The 17317-nt window shown below is 39.2% G+C and overlaps 1 long non-coding RNA gene across 2 annotated transcripts; it reads left to right on the top strand.

Annotated features, from left to right (window-relative positions):
- The first annotated feature begins 245 nt into the window (after window positions 1-245).
- LOC106590070 (uncharacterized) lies at window positions 246-14125 on the top strand. 2 transcript variants are annotated; one of them, XR_001325002.2, is made up of 3 exons: window positions 246-281; window positions 11642-11812; window positions 12158-14125. It is a non-coding gene; the product is annotated as an uncharacterized lncRNA (long non-coding RNA). The 2 variants fall into 2 exon arrangements; XR_001325003.2 differs by lacking the exon at window positions 246-281 and adding an exon at window positions 4666-4728.
- Window positions 14126-17317: the final 3192 nt, after the last annotated feature.

Raw genomic sequence — 17317 nt, forward strand, 5'->3', positions numbered from 1 at the left:
GCCTCAACAGCACTCTGTAGGGTAGCACCATGGTGTAGCCGGAGGACCGCTAGCTTCCCTCCTCCTCTAGGTAATTTGACTTCAATACAAAACCTAGGAAATCATGGTTCTCACCCCCTTCCACACAGTAATTATGACAACTTCCGGAGGACATCTTCCAACCTACCAGGGCTCTTGCAGCATGAACTGACATGTTGTCCACCCAATCAAACAATCAGAGAATGAATCTAGTACTGAGAGCATAAGCTACAGCTAGCTAGCGCTGCAGTGCATACAATGTGGTGAGTAGTAGACTCAGAGAGAGAAAGACAATAGTTGAACAGTTTTGAACAAATACATTTCTTCAAAAATGGAGGAGAGAGAGCTATATTTCATCATCTATTTTTCACTTTTACTTACTTAACTAGCTAGAAAATGCAGCTAGCTAGTGTAGCCTACTCAAACACCTGGTTCAAACAGAGGGATGCTATGTTTGTTAGCTGGCTATGACTATCCAACACTGGAACCTTTCCAAGTCAATGTAAGCTTTTGGTTTTACAAATGTATTGCCACAGTAACTGCTAAATTGCTTACTACACTGTAGGGTTTACTAACACGTTAGGGTTTACTAACTAACTGTAGGGTTTACTAACGCGTTAGTTCTATTAGCTATGTTGATTATGATGTTACTTTAGCTAATATGGTGAGCTAGCTGCAGTTAGGATATGAAGGTTTGGCTTGGAAAGGTTTTTTTGCCTGGTCACAGACAGCTGATGTGTTGTGCATTGAAGTTCACAAGTGAAGGGAAAAGGTGAGAGGAAGAGAGTGCGTAGATGAGAGAAGGAATACAACGAGCTGTTTGTATGTGTCTATGAAAGTGAACTGTTTGCATGTGATCAGGGCGGGTGTATTCTTTCCGCCGATTCTGTTGAAAAACTTTTCTTAAACGGAAGCAAACGGAATGAAACTGGGATAAACATACATCAATTTGTCCAATAGGAACTCTTGTTTGCAACTGTTGGACTAATGATTACACCCTATGTCCGCTAGATGCAAGCAAGAGTGTGCGACGCGGTAATGAATGTGTCACTGTTTTTCCATGTGTCACTGTCTGTCACCTCAAATCTTTCTCTCGACCTGTGTGCACCTATGTTGAATTCATAGGCTAGGTTGTAGCAACCTCATGATGGGGATAGGAAGAATTTGATTATCATGTAGTAGCCTAAACCTATCGATGTTAAACTGGGTGGATGGAATATGAATGACAGTCCTCCAATATGCTGTAATAGAAATAAGGCCATGCTCATAAAATTAATAATCGTCCTCCCTGATCTTAAACGGCACCGACCGCCACTACGATGGAGGTAGGTAAAACAACCACATATCACAGTCATTGCTGTCACGACTTCCGCCGAATTCGGTCCCGCTCCTTGTTCGGGCGGCGTTCGGAGGTCGACGTCACCGGCCTTCTAGCCGTCGCCGATCCGCTTTTCATTTTCCATTTGTTTTGTCCTTGTCTTACACACCTGGTTTCATTCCCCCAATTACTTGTTCATTATTTAACCCTCTGTTCCCCCATGTTTGTTTGTGAGTGATTTTTTTTGTTTGTAATACGGTCCGTTATTGTGGGCTCGCATATTTGCGTTGTATTTGTGAATATTTGAGTAAATTACGTTTATTACCTACATCTGCTGTCCTGCTCCTGACTCCTCTACACCAGCTACACACAGGCAATATTACAATTGCAGGTAAAGCTCGACTCAATAAAGCAGCTGTCAGCAAAATCAGTGCTAGTAAGACAAGACAAGACAAGACAAGTGCAAGTGTTGGTGCAAGGAAGACAAGTACGACAATAAGGTGTTGGATTTTTTATTTTAAAAAAGGTGATGGGGAGGGGGTGCTGGGGCATCAAGCTTGTTATAACACGGTGGACATTGAAGCTTTTGACATCATTTTGTCTTTTCCCAGCAGTTTGACCTGCGATTATGGTAATAAAGTATTTCTCCAACAGAGTTGTAATACAAAGTGAAAGTTCAAAATGCATTGCAACAGACCTGCCAAAATAGTATGATCATTCTGTAATGTTGGGATTTTAGTGCTTTCCTGAGGTGTGGGCTATAACTCAACCACTAAGGTAGGTAGGTGTATCTACAGTATATGATTGACTTGTGAAGCAAGATAAGTTGGATGCTGATAGTGGGAAGTGTTCATTGTCCTGATACTGAGATGGAAAGGACATAATGGGTCGTATTCATTAGGTATCAAACGGACCAAAGAAAATGGACTAAAACAGGAAGGCATTAACTGAACTTGCCCAATTAGAAATGCCATTTTCATTTTCCATTGCAAAACCTTTTGCTACGGTGTTCACTAATGAATACAAGTGCATCTAGAAAACAAACATGCTGGGTCCATACCTGCGAACATAAAAAAAAATGTATGTTTTAGTTTAAGTTTAAGTATCAGCCAATTATAATCATTGACGTAGTTGCTTGTGATCAAAGGCTACATGTTAGCTGTTCCCATTACATAAACTGGCACATTTAGCCCTATGCTACACTCTTAGAAATAAAGATGCAAATTGGAATCCGAATAAGGTTCTTGAGAGCGATGCCATAAAGGGAACAATTTTAGGGTCTCTGAAGAACCATAAATAAGATGGTTCTTTGAAGAACCATACAAAAATACGAAACTAGAAATGTTTCAATTTAACAGCCCTGCTGTAGGGTTTTAAGCCATATTTGCATATTTCCCAGGGTGCCTTTTGAGTTAAAGGCCTTCTTTTGAGGGCCTAGTTTTAACATATTACAGTGGCCTGAAACTCATAGTTTATGTGGCACATCAGGCCTGCAAGTCACATTATGCAGGCTTGCTATGTGATGTGTAATTTTTATTGGCATGCAGCCAGAGTAGGGATATCGAACATTTGACACTTTTATTCACCTGCAACCTGCATTAAGAATAACTGCCAGGGTTGGGAAGATTAATATATGAGACTACCTTAAACATCTAAACTGGAACAACCATTTAAGTAACGGGTGCAATTAAACCAAGCAACAGTTTGGATTGGGTTAGATAAATGTATGTTATTTATATTTTAATAGCATAAGATTAATTCATCAATCAATGTACATACAAGTAGATAGATATTGAAACAAATAATTCTTAAAATGAGCCTGCAATAGAGTATGCTGGGAAATATGATAATGATGGGTGTGGTTTGGTTCAACTCTGTTTAATAACTCCAATGCTGGCGTTCTTTTGCACCACTGAGTGATAATTGAACTCTTTACAATGTTAATTTAACTCTTGAATCAACACTAGGAATGTTACACTGAGAAATCAACACCAGTTAACAGTGGCCAATTTGCTGAGTGCTATGAAAGGGACATATCTGCAGGCTTCCATTCATTTCAAGTACCGTAGAAGCCACACCAAGAACCCTACACTTAACTCAAAGGTTCTTTATCGGGCAAGAGTTCTCTACGGTACCTTAAGAGCTGACGAAGTACCATTTAAGAACCTTGTGATTATTTCATGTAACAAATTCTCCAACATGATGCTCCTCATTAAATGTATTCCTAATCTTAATTTACATGGTTTTGGCTTCACTTTTCTCTTCAAAACACGCTAAAACACACTTAATGTAATTATATATTTCAAAGGATTAAACTATATCTCAGCTGGGATTCGAACTTGCCGCAAACTACAAAAATAACCAGAAGCCTGGCTCCTGAGATAACCGTCCAATTAAAAACTGGTGCGTGTTTTACTAACTTAGATTAGCAGATGGTGCCGTTTGACTGCTGTTAAGGACACTCTCATGAGAAACTGTTCTATTACGTCCAACTATGTCAGCGATTTTAATTGGCTGATACGGCATTTGAACCGGATATAATCACAGTCACCTGGTGAGGATAGCATAGGGCTAAATGGGCCAGGTTATGTAATGGAAACAGCTAGTATGTTGCATTTGATCACTTGCAACTTTGCCAACAATTTGAATTGGCTGATGCTTAAACTTTAAGGTCCAATTCAGCCGTTTTTATCTCAATATCAAATCATTTCGGGGTAAAAATTAAGTACCTTACTGTGATTTGTTTTCAATTAAAATAGTAAAAAAGAAACAAAAATAGCTTCTTCAATTTCTCAAGCAAGAATTTTGCTAGGACTGTCTGGAAGTGGTCTGAGTGGGGAGGTGAACACTGAAAACGAGTTATTGGCAGAGAGGTTTGGAAGTGGAACTCTCTTTTTATTGGCCTATTAACTAATTGATGTCACCAGGCAGGCCAAAACTCCATCCCACAAAAACAGGCTGAAATATCAAGCGTTCTTTTCAAACAGCTCTTGAACTTAAAGGGCATTATTATAATTGTCAGAATTTCAAAGTATTATTCCAACCTCATACTGTGGAAATATATATATAAAACTTAGGACAATCACGTTTTTGACTGCACTGTAAATTTCAGTATGGCCCCGCGATGTCTGCATACAGACATTCTTTCATAAGATGATTTTATTCTTAGCTCTTCATAAAACATGTTGTGTAATCACATAACTTTCTACTAAAGTTCGAGAGTTGTTTTGTAGGCCTGTCACTTCCAAAACAAGGATTAGTGGCAACCTCAAGTGGCAAGACAAAGAACATCCAGAGATGATGTCCCATCAGCCTGTCTGTCTATGGTGAGAGAATTAGGAATCCTAACCCTCCTTTACAGTGGGATGGGTTTGTCCAACAGCGAACCCAAGGTATGCTATGGAGAATTGTTATTCCTACCATTGTCACTGTTGATGTACACTGAGTATACAAAACATAGCACAGACTGACCAGTTGAATCCAGGCGAAAGCTATGATCCCTTATTGATGTCACTTAAATCCACTTCAATCAGTGTAGATGAAGGGGAGGAGACAGGTTAAAGAATGATTTCTAAGCTTTGAGACAATTGAGACAAGACAAAATATTTAAGTGCCTTTGAACGGGGTATGGTGCGAGGGGGAGCAACTCCATATTAGGAAGGTGTTCCTAATGTTTGGTATACTCAGTGTATATGCATCGTACTTTTCCTAGCCAGTGTTTTACATATCTTAATATGGTATTGGAAGAGAAGTACTGTTTGCAACAGATGAAAGGCACTTTCCCCCCCAAAAAGTATTCATATAATGTATAGAATTCATATTGGGTCCGGTGAAAAGGGAAACAATATAAACGCATGGACATGTATAATAACGTTGATGAACAGCAGAGGGCACTAATACTCCAAACTTGAGAGCACAAGCCCTGTTGAATGATCAAGATGTGTGAATACACGTAAATAAACAGTAAATCTAATTACCTGTACTTGTGTTTATTTGAGTCTGTCAACAAAATGATACCTCTAGTGTTGACAGGTTCACTTCTTGAGTTGCTCAGCTGTAACCACCATTGTGAATAAATTAACATGAAGGGAAATTGTATAGTAATGCCACATTTTATACCCAGTATACTTTGAAAGTGTTCAGAGAAAATCTTTCTATCGTCGTTCTCCTGTGTTCTTTTCTTTCCCTCTTTTGTCCTCCTATTCTTACGTCAATTTCTCAAACTCCAGTGTGAGTGTAGCATCTTTGTCTTTTTCTAAATACACTTTTCTAAAGACCTTCCTAGATTACCAAGAAACATTTCCAGTTGCCAGAGCAGCAGGACAAAGCAACGTGACCTTCAGAGAGATCAGGATGAATCATTTATACAAAATATAACTTCAGTGAGTGGCTTCAATAAGCCTACAACTGGACCGGTTGTTCATATAGCTAGTCACTCATACTCTGCATTATACATGTATGAATGTATTGACCAACATTTTAAGAGTGAGCTAAAATGCTCTATTCAAGATAACGATTAACTTCATGAAGAATGAAATATAATGAGTGGATATATGAACTACCGTTTTGAGAATGATCTAAAGTGGGATCCTTTAGCCTGGATTCCACTAAAGGTACTGAATGACTTCCTGAAGTATGAGATACATGAAGTGATGATCTAATACCTGCTTGTCTACCTGGGACTCTCACAGAACCGTTACTGCACTGAACGTATAAATGACTGGGAAATGACCCGCTGTCGACTGTGATCGAGAGCAAAAGTCGCCGTCGTTGAAGAGGATGTATCCTTGCGTAGCCAAACGTACGATGTCATCGCTCTCCAAACCCACATCACCAACTTATAGCCACTGACCCCTAAGGCACTGTTATTTGGTGGGAGCTCCACGGTGGTCCCTTTTGGCTTGTTTTTCCTCTGCTTATGGCCTTAGTGTTCGAGCCATTTTGTATGGAACACTAACGTTCAGAATTATTCTTCGTGTGTAAGAGCGTGTGAATTGTTTTCCAGTAATTATGTCCCTTTTCAAGGCAATTGTTCAATATAGATCTATTGCATTTGGCAGTTTATGGAGTACTTGTGAATCCCAAACAACAGAAATGCTAATTGTTACAGCCATGTCATAATTACGGGGTAATTATTTCAGAAGTTCTCTTGTCTTGTAATTGCAGCCCTCTAATTAAATTACAACATTGAAAAAACAAAGAGGACAATTTGGGGGAATATCCATATCAATATGGACACTTTACTAGACTGTCAGGATAATTAGATACTCTGACGTCACCGTGCTTCAAGTATGTTCTTTCAGAGAAAGGTAGGCTACGTGTAATGTGCTAGACTACATTTGCTCACTAAAAGCTCTCATGGGATTAAAATACAATTTAAACGAAAGTCTTTGTAGTCTGAAAATCAGTTAGAGACCCGTCCTTATTCATAAAGCATCTCAAAATAGGTGTGCTGATCAGGTCCCCCCTGTCCAAACAATTTTATTCATTGTGATATAAATACAAAACTAATCCTTGATCAGCATTCCTACCCTGTGAAGCTTTATGAATAGAGGTATTTTGAGCTTTGTTATAAGAAAAATCAATATGAAGACATGATTATTGAGTAATTTATAGGAACGATATACTTCAGGTGTATCATTAGTTTGTCAGTAATGTATTCATTTGTGAACTCATTTACATATTCTTACTAGGGATGCACGATATATTGGTGAACATATCGGATTCGGCCGATATTAGCTAAAAATGCCAACATCGGTATCGGCCCGATGTCTAGTTTAACGCTGATGCGCAAAACCGATGTCAAAGCTGAAATGCATACTTATATAACGTAGGTACATGACGTATTGACACCAAGTAAAATTGAAACTGCAGTCATTTTCATTATTCTTAACAATGATTTAGGAATCCTTGTGAGTAAGTATTATCCACTTGTTGTTCGCCTATTGAAATTGAACTTAATTTCATGAAAATAAATAGCTAGCCAGCTACTTAACCCTGTTACCCAAAGCTAACGTTATAAACAGCCAGCTAACTTCATCTGGCTAGTGAGGCTCGACCGGTACAATAGTGGAATTTGCGGTTTGCCTTCAAAATAAAAGTACCTATTTGAAAGTGATGCAGAAGGTTACAGTTGGTGGAATCATGCCATATTTAGACTAGATACAGTTAAACAAGGTTGTAATGTGAAACAATGGAATGGGGTATCAGTCTACTTGGTGACACCCATAGGACACAACTGTGAAGAGTTTATGCAAATATCAGCATTGTAGCTCTTATTACAGGACTGTGACTGTGTGAAATCACCTCCCCAGTCAGCCTATTGTATGTATTGACATTCATACTGCACTGTACAGCTTTACCTAAGGATTGGGGATCAATGGATCAATAAAATGGGTATCAGTCTACTCAATACCCAAGATATTTTTTCCCAACGTCCTCCTCAGAGTCCAAAACATCCACGCAGTATTGTTTTTCCTCTGGAATAGTGTTCAATACACATAGGTTGACAAATGTGGCTCAATTGACAGTTGTTTCAGAGTCCCGCAATAAGAGCTATGATGCTAATGTTCTCTGACTGTCACTGAGTAGACTGATACCCCATGTCATTGATCCACAATCCATAGGTAAGGCTGTACAGTGAAATAAGTATGCCCCAATACAATTCTAAAGTATAATACATCCAGTGAGATTTCAATAGATTTTAGTCAAATATTTATTTTATTTTTTGATTTTATATAACAACATTCCAACCTTGTTTAGCATGATCCATTCAATTATGGCATAATTCTACTATTTGTATTCATTTGCATCACCATCAATACTTTTATTTTGAATGCTAACTGCAAAGTCCAATATTGTGGCTAATCCTTTTTGTGGCGAGCTTCACATAGATGGGTCCGTACACCATTAATCAAATAAGAACTGTCTTATAAATTAGTGTTATTTTAGATGATGACACCTAGCTATATAGTTAGCTAGCTAACCTACCCCGGCTAAACCCGGACGACGCTGGGCCAATTGTGCATCGCCCTATGGGACTCTCAATCACGGCCGGATGTGATACAGCTGGATTCGAACCAGGGACTGTAGTGACGCCTCTTGCACTGAGATGCAATGCCTTAGACCACTGCGTCCGTGTGTGTTAACTATTTAACTGTACTAGAATGCTTAAAAGGCCGCTAAAATTAGAAAAATCGGTTATCGGTATCGTGTTTTTTGCGAAGGAAAATATCGGATAGCGGCATCGGCCAAAAATGTCATATCGGTGCATCACTAATTCTTACCACATGGTGAAGGAAAAATATGATTTCAAGGTTTGCAGACGGAGAACCAACCGTCCCTTACAGAAAAAAAACATGAATTTCAAGTGTTCTCATGGGATCACGTGATCTTATGTGAAGTTAATGTGATAACGTGACAACATGTAAAGGTAACATGTAATAACCACTACACGTGAAAACATTTGAGCACTTCGACATTTCTACATGTGAGAGTTAGGTTTTCACATGTGAATGTTTTTCACGTGTGAAAATGCAAATTCGATTTTCATGTGATAGTTTTTCACGTGTGAAACTGCAATTTTCACATGTGAATCTGCAATTCACATGTGAGGTGAAAACCGTATTCCACTCACATGTGAAAAGGTCTTAACATCTCCAAATGTAATACATGTGAACAACTGACCTGACATGTGTCTCTTTTGTTTTCACATGTGAACATTTCAATTCAACATGTTTTTTTTTTGTAAGAGAAGTAAGTGGTACGCTGTTCAGCTAAAATAGTGTAGACATCTTTAATCAATATGATTACATTTGACATGATCACTTAGTACTGACTTTTCAATATGACCCCAACTGGGATTTAAACTCGCAAACTCTGGATTTGGGGTATGCTGATTGTTCAGCTGCGCCACAAAGACTATAGCATGCTCAGAAGTCCCATACAGATTCATTAACTATAATACATCTCTGCACTTAGTAAAAGAGTGCCATCTGCACTGCCATTTTAATTATCAGTTAAATCTGACTATTCTCTCATCATTGATTTCATTGACTTATTTCAGCAATTTGAGTGTTTTCTGTATAGTTGTCTAATGTTGGTGAGGCATATTATTCTGTTTTAATGTTACTCCTGAATCACCATGATAAATATAATAGTTATTTGTGAAGTGTTCCAAAAACACATGGTTTCACATGTGAAATAAATTGTGTATGAGTTCGTTCGACCATGCCATGCCTTAACACATTTTCTCAAAGGTGTTTAGCCATTTCATCATGATCTTGTTGCAGGGAGTGCTCTTGTGTAGAGCTGGAGGAGTACTCTCAGGAATGTAAAAAAAAAAGCTCAAGGGGAAATATTAATTCATCAGTTTGAAACATTAAAGACTCAGATGTGGAACAAAAGAACTGAAAGGTCTTACAATGTTCTGAACATACAGAGATAACCATGCATATTTTATCCACATCTGAAGTTCCCGCTGGGAAAAACCGGTATTCTTTTGTATTCTAATGGTTCGTCTCCTTGTTTTGAGAGAGAAGGACGTGATCGCATAACGAAATCAATGACATAACTGTAATAGAATAAAGTAGAATGAAGATGATTATTCTACTTAATCAAAGAATAGGTCTGATTAACAAACCTGCAAGGAAGAACTTGTTAAAGAACAATAATTGCAAAATTGATGACAGACTAGGGGGAATCATAATATGATGTCTAATAATAACTTAACGTTTCACTGGAGGGATGGAAATTATTTCCAGCAATTTATTACATTGTCAACGTCGACAGCCTGCTGTAATATCCGTTTTTTGGGGGTTGTGCATGCTGCGACTGTATCACACAAACAATTACTTGAGTCATCACGACATCATGACACACACACACACACACACACACACACACACACACACACACACACACACACACACACACACACACACACACACACACACACACACACACACACACAACCTTGCTGTGGCAGTAGTTCGATTGTATTTAATAGCACACCGCTTCTCACTGCAATCAACTTCAACTGACAGGAGTTACATAAACAACAAAGAGATATCAGTTTGACCCTGACTACTGTAGAGTGGCGGGAGCCTTATATCATGGTGTAGGTGTGCTCCTTTCCTGCCTGTGTGTGTGTGTACGTGTGGTTTGTGTGTCGCATTTGGCTGATACTGAACAGGAAGCACACACCTCTCCACGCGCCTAGGGAAACGCTGGCAGAGGCGGCAGGTGCAGTGATTTGGAACTTTTGATCTCTCCTCGAGCTCACCTTTCTACTATGACACTGTGATTATCCTATGTGCTGAACAGTCTTTGATTCATTTGTCTCCCGGCTATTTCTGGGCTCAGTGCTTTCTCCTTTAATGTTGTTTTATGTCGGCTATCTGGTAAACAAACACTCGACCAGACGTGCTCAGTGCATGTTACAGTTTTTCTCAAATGGGTACAAGCAATTTTTGGATCTGTGCTGAAACGTACGGTATAGCAGAACAGCAATGATCAAACGCTGAAATACATTTACAGCACTTCTGATCCTATTTTTTTGCCTTAGTACCTGACTTGCATATCGTAGACCGCCTTTTGCAAAACATGAAATACAAATGTAATCGGTGAACACAAAATGTACTTTTGTTCACAGAATATTAACACATTGTTTTCATCAGAAGAGAAATGTGTGCAATTGTGTTCACTGTTTCCGGCAATCAGTAAATACTACTGCACAACATTATAAAATACCCCATCAGTGTCACACCATGTACAATATATTGAAGGATCTAGGCAATGGGGACTGTCTAATTGTTATTATTTCTTACAATATTGCAGAGATCCAGAGACGGAAGTTGGGTTACTTCTAAGTAACTTCGGGTTACTCCTAAGTCATCAGCATAAACGTTATAGAGCTTTTCTTTGGTGTGGATTGAGGCGTCTCCATTCATGTCAGTCGTGTTCCTCCATTGTATTCACCTTTTCCTTATTTCTATTGTGGATAGAACTACAAAACAATGACCAAACCAGCTTTTGTGTTGAAGACATGGAATTGGATTGAATGAATCCTGCACACAATATACTTCTTTGTATTTTTTTTTATCAGGAATAATATTTGATTTGATGTGTATGCAACTGTTTTGTGAAATATGCATAAAAGGAGAGTAATGTCCCATAATGCTGCACCTTTGGATAGTTGTACTTCCAATTTTGATCGTCACGATTTAGTGACCGCAAAGAAATGTATTGATCTACTGGTGTTTTTAAAAGAAACACTAACTTTGTGTTTTGTTCATCTTTTTGCAGGCGGTCGTGTTCTTTTGATGAATCTATTTGCAATTTTGACAGGACAATAGAGTTTTGACGAATGTAATGCAGTTTACGAGGGTTCAATCAGGAAGACCGGTCTGAATGGCTCGTCCCTTTTTATGCATCCAGTATTCACATCACGTCCTATCTCACTCATCAGCATAGCAGGTATTTATTTGGTAGCGTTTATAATGTTACCGCCTCAGCGTAGCAGCTATTTATATGGTAATGATTATTCATTAACCTCATAAGCATAGCAGGTATCTATGGTAGTGTCATAATGTTACTTCATCAGCATACGTCTTTCCTCCTGCTTTACTATTGGCAAGCGTGCGGAATGTCGTTCACCTACTAACTTCAGCCTCTAAAGGCAATCCCACCACACTTGCTGATTAACACAGGGGCTCACTCGTTCAATAATCACTTTCCATTTCTTTCAACCAATGGACATAAATCTAAGAGAGTAATTATACGTCAACTCAAACCTTGTGTCTCCCGCTTCTTGTTTTGCAGCAACAGTCTGCCAATGACCTTCCACTTCCCCACCACCACCAACAAACTAAAGGCCTGTCATCGGATCCCCGTTCTCCTAGTGGCGGGGGGTTTCGATGCAAGGTGCCCAGCATAGGGCGACCTGTCATCAGCATCTGGCTTCCTCGGAGACGAGGCTTACCCAAAACTATTCAATACAATTCCATATTGTGTCCTGTCTCTGTTGTCATTCAGCTAAGCCTGCACTCAATTGAATGTATGTTTTGAGAAGGCAACTACATTTGAAAAAGCGTTTGCTGTTTTACAAATGGCCACACACTTCTGTGTCTTGTGAACTGGGTTTTGAATATTGACATTGTTGTTCCATAAACAAAAATGCTTGTATGCGATTGATAAAAAGTGTAATCAGAATAATCAGGAAACATAGTGGGCACATATTGTATTTTTTTAAATGTTATTACCCGATTCTTAAGATCTGAAGTAGAGCCAAACAGAAAAGGACCAGCATAATGTTGTACGTAGGTTGCAATTATATACCTACCCATGAAGCCAAGTCCGTACAGTCAATGCCAAGTCCATACATACAGCCAAGATTATATGTTGGTTAATTGGGATGATAATTCTGCATGACAAGGAAGCTGAGACCAGAATAGAGCTGAAGAAAAGGCTCATTGTGCCAAAAGCAGCCCACACACAAGCACTGATCCTCTCTCTTTCAGCACTTGTCTGTTCTGGGAAGAAAACAAACATTTGGTTGATTGGCTTCAGTTGACCATGGTAACGGGGGCGAAGCAGCCAAATACGGGGCGAGTCAAAAAAAAATCTGCTCTTACATACAAGATGGCTCTCTGATGTTGTGGGTGGTGGTGTTGTGTGTGTGCTTCTCCCCAGGCTGGTTTCAGATGGCACCTCCACCCTGGGTGCAACTGTCTGAATCTATGTGATTACAGTATTGCTCAATATCCTTGAAATAGCTACAATATTGTTACAATATTGCCATGTTTGAATGAAATGATATTACACATAATTCTTTGACTTTCCTCTGTTGCTGCGGTTACGACAAGGGGTGGCGTTTTCTTTGGAGCTTGGGTTGTGATTCAATATCTACGGTATACCATATGTATAGCTCAGACCAAACTAACTATAGTTAAGTAAGAGACTAGCACTAAACTGAGGGATAAATCCAAACAAAGAATAAACCCCCATTCACTGGAACAACATCAATAATGGCCCTGCAATGAATAAAAACCTCATTTCAATTGACGCACACATTTCCATTTAGGTCTTATATACAGTAGCTTTAGATGTATGGCACACCCTTTCATTCATTTCATGTGGATCAAATTCAGGCTCTTTGCTCTAATACTGTCTGAGGATTATCACCTTCAGACTCATGTTTCCAATGTCAATTCAATCCATTATTTTTCCATTCCTGGGTTTTCTTTGAAATTTAAGTGCTGATTTGAGTGCTGAGACTGTCTTTGCCCCCTGACAGTGGGCAAGAGTCCTCCTCCTGTCATTTCTTCACTCAATATTCATGGATTCATTCAGATCTGAAACACATAACCATCCCGAGGCTAGCTGAAGTTCCGCTGCCTCCTGGTGTCAAGTTGTCAATAATTAAACTTCCTTGTCTATTTCTATTTCCTTGTTATTACATAGTGTACTGTTATAACTATTTGTGTGTGTTATGTATCTTCTTTGAGCTATGAGAATGAGAACAACGGCACGGTATGCATTTCACAGTCCCCTCACATTGGGCCAGGAGAATCATTTACCTATTCCTTATACAAATTCACCACAATATGACACAGTCTTCCTTTTTATCCTAGAACATTTTGTCGTGTCCAGTAGTCTGTCGCTGTTCAAGCAATGTTCGGTGGGGCAGACACTCAGTCCTTGAGTGACAGTCCTTTGTGAACAGCTGTGGGGAGCAGGCAGGTGACATTTAAAGTTTCACTTTTACCAGCACACACGCACACACACACACACACTGCAATTAATACCGTTAAAACATCATTTGAATTGACACACACATTTCCCTCAAGGTCTTATATAGGCTAGCTTTAGATGTACATTATGTCACACCTGTTCATTAATTTAATGTGTATCAAATTCAGTCTGCTTTCATACTGTCCAATGACTATCACTTTTAGCACCATGTTTCCAAATTCAATCATATCAGGACAGTGATTGGGGACATTGCCCTGTGTTGTGTGCCGTCTTTTGGAAGGGACGTTAAACGGGTGTCCTGACTCTGTGGTCACTAAAGATCCCATGGCACTTATTGTAAGAGTAGGGGTATTAACCCCGGTGTCCTGGCTAAATTCCCAATCTGACTCTCATACCATCATGGCCATCTAATCATCCCCAGCTTCCAATTGGCTCATTCATCCCCCCCTCCTCTCTGCGGTAACGTTTCCCTAGGTCATTGCTGTAAATGAGACTTTGTTCTCAGTCAACCTACCTGGTAAAATAAGGGTTAAATCAAATTTATAAAATACAAATATTCATTATTTTTGCGTTCCTGGGTCGTCTTTGAAATTCAGCTGATTTGAGTGCTGAGTCTGTCATTGCCCCCTCACAGCAAAATTAGATCGATAAATTGAATACTGTGGGTGCTCAATTTCATACTTTTGAAGTGTTTATATGAGAACACCCAGAAAGTTTTGTATTTACACTTTTCAAAGTGTTGCCCTTTTAACAACAATACTTTCCAACACCAGTGGCATTAAAATATTACACTAACTCAGTGTTAAAATTACACTGTTATGGTGTTCACTAATATCTTGTATTTAACACTTTACAATTCAATGTTTACACTAGGTCAGTGTTAAATTTACAATGTTATGGTGTTTACTGATACTTTCACAGCAAATTCTCCAGCGTTAAATCAACACTGAGAGTGTTAAACTTAACACGGGTCCAGTGTCTACACGGGTCCACACTTTTCAGTGTTAAATTAACACACTGCTTAGTGTACAGCCTTATTTGCAGAGTACCTTGCCTTTCGAGTGAATTGTAGAGTTACCACCCATGACTGTATTTATTAGTGACAGAGAGATGGTTGTTGCATTCATCCATTTTCAGTCCTGCGGCCTTCACCAAGTGAAGTAAATGCAATTCTTTAACACACCAAATGTAATTCTTTAACACGCTACAACACATCATTTATTAGGTGTTATATAAGACATAATTTATAAGGTGTTAATTCATCTATTCCCTTGTTATTGCACAGTGTACTGTTATGACTGTGTGTGTGTTATGTGTGTTCTGTGAGCTGTGGGAATGACAACAATGGCACGGTATGCATTTCATAGTCCCCACACATTGGGCCAGGAGAATCATTTACCTATTCCTTATACAAATTCACCACAATATGACACAGTCTTCCTTTTTATCCTAGAACATTTTGTCGTGTCCAGTAGTCTGTCGCTGTTCAAGCAATGTTCGGTGGGGCAGACACTCAGTCCTTGAGTGACAGTCCTTTGTGAACAGCTGTGGGGAGCAGGCAGGTGACATTTAAAGTTTCACCTTTACCATTATGAATTATGAATGTACCACTGAATATGTTCAGTATTCCTTTTGACCGTGAATTTGTTCTTGTGTTATTCAAAACCTCAAATGCATCATATTTGGAATGACTAAGAGTAAATATGATTTATTGTTAGTCATTCCAAATATTGAGCCCAGTAAATAGGCTACATAAAACGGGGTATAAATCACATCATGGCTTGAATAATCAATAATGGTTGGAGCTTAGTCACATTTCAGTATGGCCAACCACATCATTACATCGCCCAGCTATCAGGCCTCAGGGAATGAGCTTGACTGACTGGTCCTACACTAGGAGACGAAGTCAGTGACACCAATTCACCTTGTGTTGGGCTGCTACATCTATACCACTGTAGGTGTGAAAAACACCTGTATGGAACCAGACAATACAGTCAGAGATAGCGTCAGGTACACACACACACACACACACACACACACACACACACACACACTTAGTCTAGTATCTCCACTTTCAGATAGCTTATATGTGATCTTTGGCCTGGCTGGTTCTTTTTGCTGGATTGAGCTGAATTGGTTTTAATGCATATGTCAACCTAACCCCAATTATGCACCCTCTGTAAAATTTGTATTTAAATGCTGACTAGGGAGAATAATTTGCAGAGCTAGCATGTTGGTGAATATATTCTAGGGAATAAAGTTATAGCTATAGTTGCTTCCTTATCACGTCGATTAAATTAGCAACAAAACAGATTTATTGGTAATTTAATTATTCATTTTTTCTAATTAGCATTTTCTTATAATTCAATCAGGAATAATGTTTTTACATATTTATTACCTTGTCGTAGATCCAGGTTGGGTTTTCTTGTGCTCAGGAGGGCACAAGTTCCCTCTTGAAACAGAAACTGCCAATAAACCTACTTACAGCGCTTATCTCTGCAAAGTCAAGGACATTCAGACTTCCAGGTTGGGACTGAATCAGTCCCTTGATTGGCTACTTGGCCAAACAGCGCAGATATCATCTGTGTTTCTTTGATATCCCCCACACTGGGAAATCTACTTTGCCGCACGCATTTTATCAGTGGAAGGCACCCACTAGACACACACTGTTAACTGACAAGACACCCACAGACACAAACAGACACAGATGACTGTGGCCAGTTCATTGTAAGGTTCTGCTTTTCTTTTCTTAGTCAACCTCTTTTTCTTTGTGATGTTGAACGTAGCCCTGTTTCTTTGTGTTCTGGAACGTAGCCCTGTCATTCATTTTTGTTCATTGATTTCACCTGTGTTTGTTTCTCACCTGGTCTCATCAGCTCCCTATTTAGTTCAGTTCTTTCAGTTTGTATGGTTGTGAGGTATTGTTTGTTTTTGACTGCCTACCTGCGTTTGACCATTGCCTGCCTGCGGCCACGATTCCTCCCTTCTGCGAAGGCTTAATAAACATCTGCCGTGCTCTGCACGTGAATCTACACCTTTGTCTCCCTGAGTATTCGTTACATTAATGGAGCCTTTAGATTAATCAGTAGGCCTAGATGGGTGAATTACATGAAGTGTACATCTCAAAATGGCATAGCATTTTGAGATGTTGGAATTGGCATACCTGACCACAGTTGGAATTGGCATACCTGAGCATAACTGCAGCAAAAGCGATATTGCATGGCTGGC

The sequence above is a fragment of the Salmo salar genome, chromosome ssa29, assembly GCF_905237065.1.
Source record: "Salmo salar chromosome ssa29, Ssal_v3.1, whole genome shotgun sequence".
Lineage (NCBI taxonomy): Eukaryota > Metazoa > Chordata > Actinopteri > Salmoniformes > Salmonidae > Salmo > Salmo salar.